Below are 6,394 nucleotides of genomic sequence, written 5' to 3' on the forward strand. Positions count from 1 at the left end.
TCCACACACATATGAGGGGGCTTTTAAAAATGGAACTGAAAGATAATGGAATTTTTCTATGAATATTTGAAGCCCTCTCATACACTGGGGGCTTCAACGTGTTCATGGAAAATTTCCTTTGTTTTTCAATTTTGTTTTTCTGCAAACTTTCTGAAGCTCCCTCATGTCTCTGTGTGTATATACACATATCCAAGGGAACATCACACACAGGCACATGTCTTTATTTAGACTTCGTATCATAAAGATGTCAATTCTTCCTACATTAATTTATAAATTGTATTGATCCTACCACAAGGTGTTTTATAAAATTAGTATACTTATATAATAACTTTACCTATTGTCTATCTCTGGATAATCTATATTTACATTAAACAAAAGTAAGATAATTTAAATGAGGGATTGTTAATCTGTGAAACATCTGTAATTCTGGCAGTTGAATTCCCAAGTATCTAGGAGTTACTTAGGGTGTGAAAATATCAAGAATACTCTTGCCTTTAATAGTTTGCTTTCCATTCATTGTTCTATGGGTTAATATCTCAAGTTGTGTGGAAAGATTTCATTTAAAAGCGTATAATTAGATGATGCCTTGGTACCACTGTGTACAATATTATCCCCTTTCCCTGACCTCTTAATTGCCAGATGAAATGAAGTCTATGTAAAGACAGAATATATAGTACTATGCTTTAAATGATGTTCATATTTTCCCTAATCCAGTAGAGAAATATGATCATTAGGATGCCATTAAGAGTACCAGTGAAGTCATATAATATCTGAAGTGACTCCTGCTTCCCCAACATTCAGAGTGAATAAGTAGCATCATGCAGAATGTTGGTTGTAAACAGGTTACCAGAACTTAAAGCATCTCCCACAGAGCTCAGTGCCTTGTGTGGTCATGTCTGAGCTAATAGTCAACATCTCTCATCATGCAGTAATCATTCAATTAAAGCCTTAATGAGGTCCTTTACCTGGTGGAGCTTCTGCTGGTGCCTTTTCTTTGCTAGGTGTATTTACTACAAATTCTAGCCCACTAGTGACTAGGGCCAAGGAGCTCTGGCTGCTTGTAGTAGTGATGGTGTAGCAGTGGTAATGAATTGGGTTGATAACCTTAAGGTCAGCAGTGTGAAACTACCAGCTGTTCCATGAGAGAAAGATGAGGCTTTCTGCTCCCATAAAGATTTACAGCCTCAGAAACCCTGTACCGGGTCACTATGAGTCGCTACTGATTCCTTGGCACATAATCACCACCACCACCACCACCAGTGACTAGGGCCAGCTTCCTGGACATGCAGCTTGTACAGTCTCACAGTGTTCTGTAGTTAGTTAGATACTTTGCCATTTCTCCCTTTAAATTCTCCATAATTTGTGAACTAGGTGCATCACATTTTATTTTGCACTGTTGTTGTTGTTGAGAATTTTGGGTCAATTATGACTTCTAATGATACTGTGTAGGGTTTCGAAGAGCGGTTGGTAGATTTGAACTGCTAACCTTGTTGTCAGCAGTACAGTGCTTATCCTACAACATCTCACTTGACCCTGCAAATTATGTGTTAATGTAGTGCTAAGGGCAGAGTGTGGATTCTGAGTTTGCCAATTCTGTGTCAGTGATGATCTCGTCATACTCGTGAATCTGTCACTGGTATTGGATGATATTATTGGTTCTCTGAATATGTAAAGAACATTGCAAAAGATATATTTGCTGCTCTAGTATTATCCATGATAATCCCATTGGCACTGGTGATGAGATTATAATATTTCTTCAGGTAGAGCCCTGGTGGTGTAGTGGATTATGCACTGGGTTGCTAACCTCAAGGTGAGCAATTCGAGTTCACCAATTGATCTGCAGGAGAAAGATGAGGCTTTCTCTCCTGTAAAGATTTACAGTCTCAATCACCCCAGGGTCACTATGATTTGGAGCTGACACAACAGCAGACAACCAACCAACCAACCAACCAACTAGGTGAATAAGTTAAAGCCAGTCACAAATGATTGTAGCTAATCACAAATGATTATAAACTTTTAGGCAAATAGTTAAACTTCATTTGAGACATTCATATCTATATCTAAAGATAATAACGTGTTTTAGTCTACAGTTTGGTGAGATGGAGTTTGTAGTCCAGCATACTTGGATGACAAGCCTACTGTATTTATATAGGAGTTCTAGGATGGTGCAACTGGTTGACATGCTCAGTTAGAAAGGTTAGAAGTTCAAGTCCACTCAGAGGCTCCTTGAAATAAAGGTATGGGAATTTACTTCTAAAATGTCAGCCACCGAAACCCCTGGGATGCCCACTGAGGTCACCCTTTGTCAGAAATGAATCAACAGTAACTGATTTCTAGTCATATAGCACGTGGCATTAGGCCTGATGCTGTATGTGTGCCAAGTACTCCGTAGGTGTAACAAGTCCCTAAGGAGTACTTGTTACAAGCAAAGCAAATGTGCTTGAAGTGTAGCTCCTACAATGAAGGACCTTTCTGTCTAGGAAGCATACATATATAAAAGTGTTGTTAGGTGCCATTGAGTCTGAACAAAATGCTGCCCCGTCTAGCACTGTCCTCACAATCATGTTAGAGCCCATGTGGCAGCCATTATGTCAGTCCATGTCAGTGAGGCTCTTCATCTTTTTTGCTGATGTTCTACTTTACCAGCATGATGTCCTTCTCCAGAGACTGGCCCCTCCTGATAACATGTCAATAGCAAGGGAAGTGAAGTTTCATTATCCATGCTTCTAAAGAGCATTCTGTCTATACTTCTTCTAAGACACATTTGTTTGTTTTTCTGGAAGTTCACCAGTATACTTAAACATCCTTTTTCAGACAAATAGATGGGCGATATTAACACTGTGCTTTAAGTGCTATGGTAATGGTGTGGTGTTTGTGTGCCATAGAGTTTGTTCCAACTCATAGTGACTCTGTACAGGGTTTCTGAGGCTGTAAATCTTTATAGGAGCAGAAAGCCTCATCTTTCTCCCAAGGAGCAACTGGTAGATTAGAACTACTATGGTTAGTAGCCCCACTCATAATCCATTACTTTTGAGAGGGCTATGATAGGAGTTTTTTCAGTATCTTAACCTAACTCATAAAAGCATCTTAAGAAATAGCAATAGTCCATTTATTAGGTGGTTCTGTGGGTTAGACATCAGGCTGCTAAACTCAAAGTTGGTAGTTGAAATCCACCAATCATATGTAGGAGAAAGATGAGGATGCCTGTTCTACAAGGGTTTGCATTCTAGGAAACCATGTATAGAATCTCTATGGATCAAAACTGATTGTGTGACAATGGGTTTCAAACTAAGCCTAAAAAGTCATCTGCATTTATAAATTAAAAAAATTCATATTTAAATTTTTTAAGAGGAAGCATTTCTATGTTGTTGTTGTTGTTGTCAGGAGCCATCGAGTCAGAACCAACTCATAGCGACCCCATGCACAGCAGAACAAAACAATATCCAATCCTAGGCCAACCTCACTACTGCTGCCACACTTGAGTCCATCAATGCTGCCACCTGGCCAATCAGTCTTGTTGGAGGTCTTCCTCTTTTTCTCCAACCCTCCATCTTACTAAGCATGATATCCTTCTCCAACGACTGTTCCCTCCTGACAATATGTCCAAAGTATGAAAGACGAAGTTTAGCCATCTTGGCCTCTAAGGAGCACTCTAGCTGCACTTCTTCCAGAACAGATCTATTGGTTCTTTTGGCAGCCCATGGCACTTTTAGTATTCTCCTCCAACACAAACACTTAAATCTTTATGCCCATTAACCAAAAATTAAGTACTTGATTAGTCACCATACTTTATTATCATCATCAAAGTGGGGAGGGGATTACAAGGTGCTTCTTCTCTTCTTGAAAGGAAAGAATGCTTCCACTAAAGTGGTAAATGTATGCAGTAAACTTATGTGATTTGTAGAAAAGTAGAACGTTTGAACTCTCCCCACACCAACAGGTATTTTTAACAGCAGGATGTAATTTCCAAGTTTTTGCAGTCAAGAGGTTTCTGCTGAGCAAAAATTCTTATTCGATTTAGGAATGCAGATTATAATAATTTTCTTATCCTCCTCACAGCAGGTTTCCTGACTTCATTTTGCAGACTCCTAAATTCACTAAGAAACAACTATGTAACTTCAGTTCCCTGTAACACACCCTCTAAGCATCATCTCATTAACTCGACTTAGTTATAGTGCAAAGCTGCTTAGCTTCACAAGTGAAATAGAATGGAGTTGAATTGCTTCTCTAATGTAATACCTATTTGTAATAAATATATAGTGGTTTATGATGGCAAACTTTGCAGACCATGAAAAATTCTAAGGAGAAAAAATTTGTTTTCTTGACCTAAAATTGTGAAGAAATGTCATGCATGTCAGCGAGTGACACATCTATTTAAATGTTCAAAAATGAAAATGGAATTCATTGGTCTTTATGATATATTACTTAAGCAAAAAATTTAAATGAAGTCATATGTTATAGTGGTATTTTATCTAGATATCACTGTCTTTGTGATTTACATAAATTTCCTTGAGTTTAATTTCTTTTTCTCTACTAGCTAACAACCATGTAGGCTAAAACATTGTTTGAGAGAGTAGAGATTACTCTGATATCATCTTTTGTCTACTGATACTAGAATAATCATAAATGTATTAATCGAAACTCAAATTATATAAATACCACTGCATTATAACATAGATCAGTAAGACCTTTTAATGGAAAATTCTGAACTGCAATTTCATCAAGTTGCTAAAATCACATAGATGAAATGACTATCTGAGTCAACATTTTACAACCACAAATTGTTCTACAAGGGCTTCAGAGAGTTTGTGGAAAATGAAATGAAAAGATAATGGCATTTTACCATGAATGTTCTGAAGTCCCCTCCTATCTCTAGAGCATCTCCATCTCCTTGTGCAGGTACTTGACTTTACTCTTCCATTAGCTGTTATTCTTTGGCATGTACAGCATGTATTCTCTGTGCCATGACAAGCACATTTTCCTCTTACTGCATCAACACTGCCATAGCTAATAAATAATTTTCCTGACAGAGAAAGTCACTGTCCAACTAAGCCCAATGTAAACCTTGTAAACTTTATAAAGGGACTTCAGAAAGTTTGTGGGAAAATTCTGTTATCTTTTTATTCCATTTTCATTGAATTTTCTGAAGCCCTCTTATGTTGGCATGATGTTTACTTACATGTTTGTTTTCATGCTGTAGAAGTATACATTTGCTATGCATATCCTATGCATTTGCTAAGCTATGATTTCAGCTGAGAAGACCCATACATGACTAGATTACTATTCATGCAAACATCATTTCTACATGTATTCCACAAGAATTTGGTCAATAACTACAGTGTACCGGACTGTTTTAGACTTGAATTACGTCAATGAACAGAACAGGTTTAAAAAAATTAAAAATATGCTAGCTCTCATGATATTCATGAAGGCATGTTTTTGGTGTTACGTGCCCTCAAGTTGATTCTGACTCATAGTGACCCTGTATAGGGTTTTCAAGAAACAGCTAGTGGATTTGAATTGCCTACCTTGTAGTTAGCAGTGCAATGGTTATCTTACAGCATATCCAATTAAAAAAGTAATCATAGCAAATAAATGAATTGTAGAGTATAAGAGACAGTTTGGTAGAGGGTCTGGGAACACAAGCGAATTACTCAGTGAGATAGATGACACCATAGTCATACAGTGCACTCAGACATACCCACACTCATGAACACAGCACAGGGTCAGGCACCATTTCTTTCTGTTACACATAAGGTCATGATAGGTCAGAGCTGGCTCAATGGCCAACTAACAGTAACAAAACTATATGAAGGTAAGGCTACAAAATCATAGAGACTTGTTAAACACAAATAACAAACTGTGAAGCTATTGTTTCTCTACATAGCCTTCATCTAGGTCTTGTTGTGGTGTTTTTTAAGCGCCCTCAAGTCAATTCTGACCCGTAGCAACCCTGTGTAGGGTTTCCGAGGAGTGGCTAGTGAGCTTGAAGGTTCAAACCAACTTTGCAGTCCAGCGCAATAACCAAGAGTGCTACAGGAAATGTTTCCTTTTCTCTAACACTTCCCTGAAGAATTCTGCACTATTGATTTATACAACATTAAAATGACAGCTTGGGCATCTTCTAGGGACTCAAATTGTGTTCCTTTTCAATATTCATTGAGTTTGAGAAACAAAACGAAGTCCAAAGGGGCAAGATCAGTGCTGTAGGATTGATGGGGTAAGATTTTCCAACAAAATTATCATAGGAATGCTCTTGGTACTCTTGAAGAATGATTTAAAAAAAAAAAAAAAGTCTTCAGCATAACTTGTCACATCAATACAGTTTTAAGTTTTCTTAAAACACATTCATAATAATGTCCCATGATTATCCTATGTCTTTCAAGAAAACCTA

This window comes from Chrysochloris asiatica, unplaced genomic scaffold, assembly GCF_000296735.1.
Source record: "Chrysochloris asiatica unplaced genomic scaffold, ChrAsi1.0 scaffold00027, whole genome shotgun sequence".
NCBI lineage: Eukaryota > Metazoa > Chordata > Mammalia > Afrosoricida > Chrysochloridae > Chrysochloris > Chrysochloris asiatica.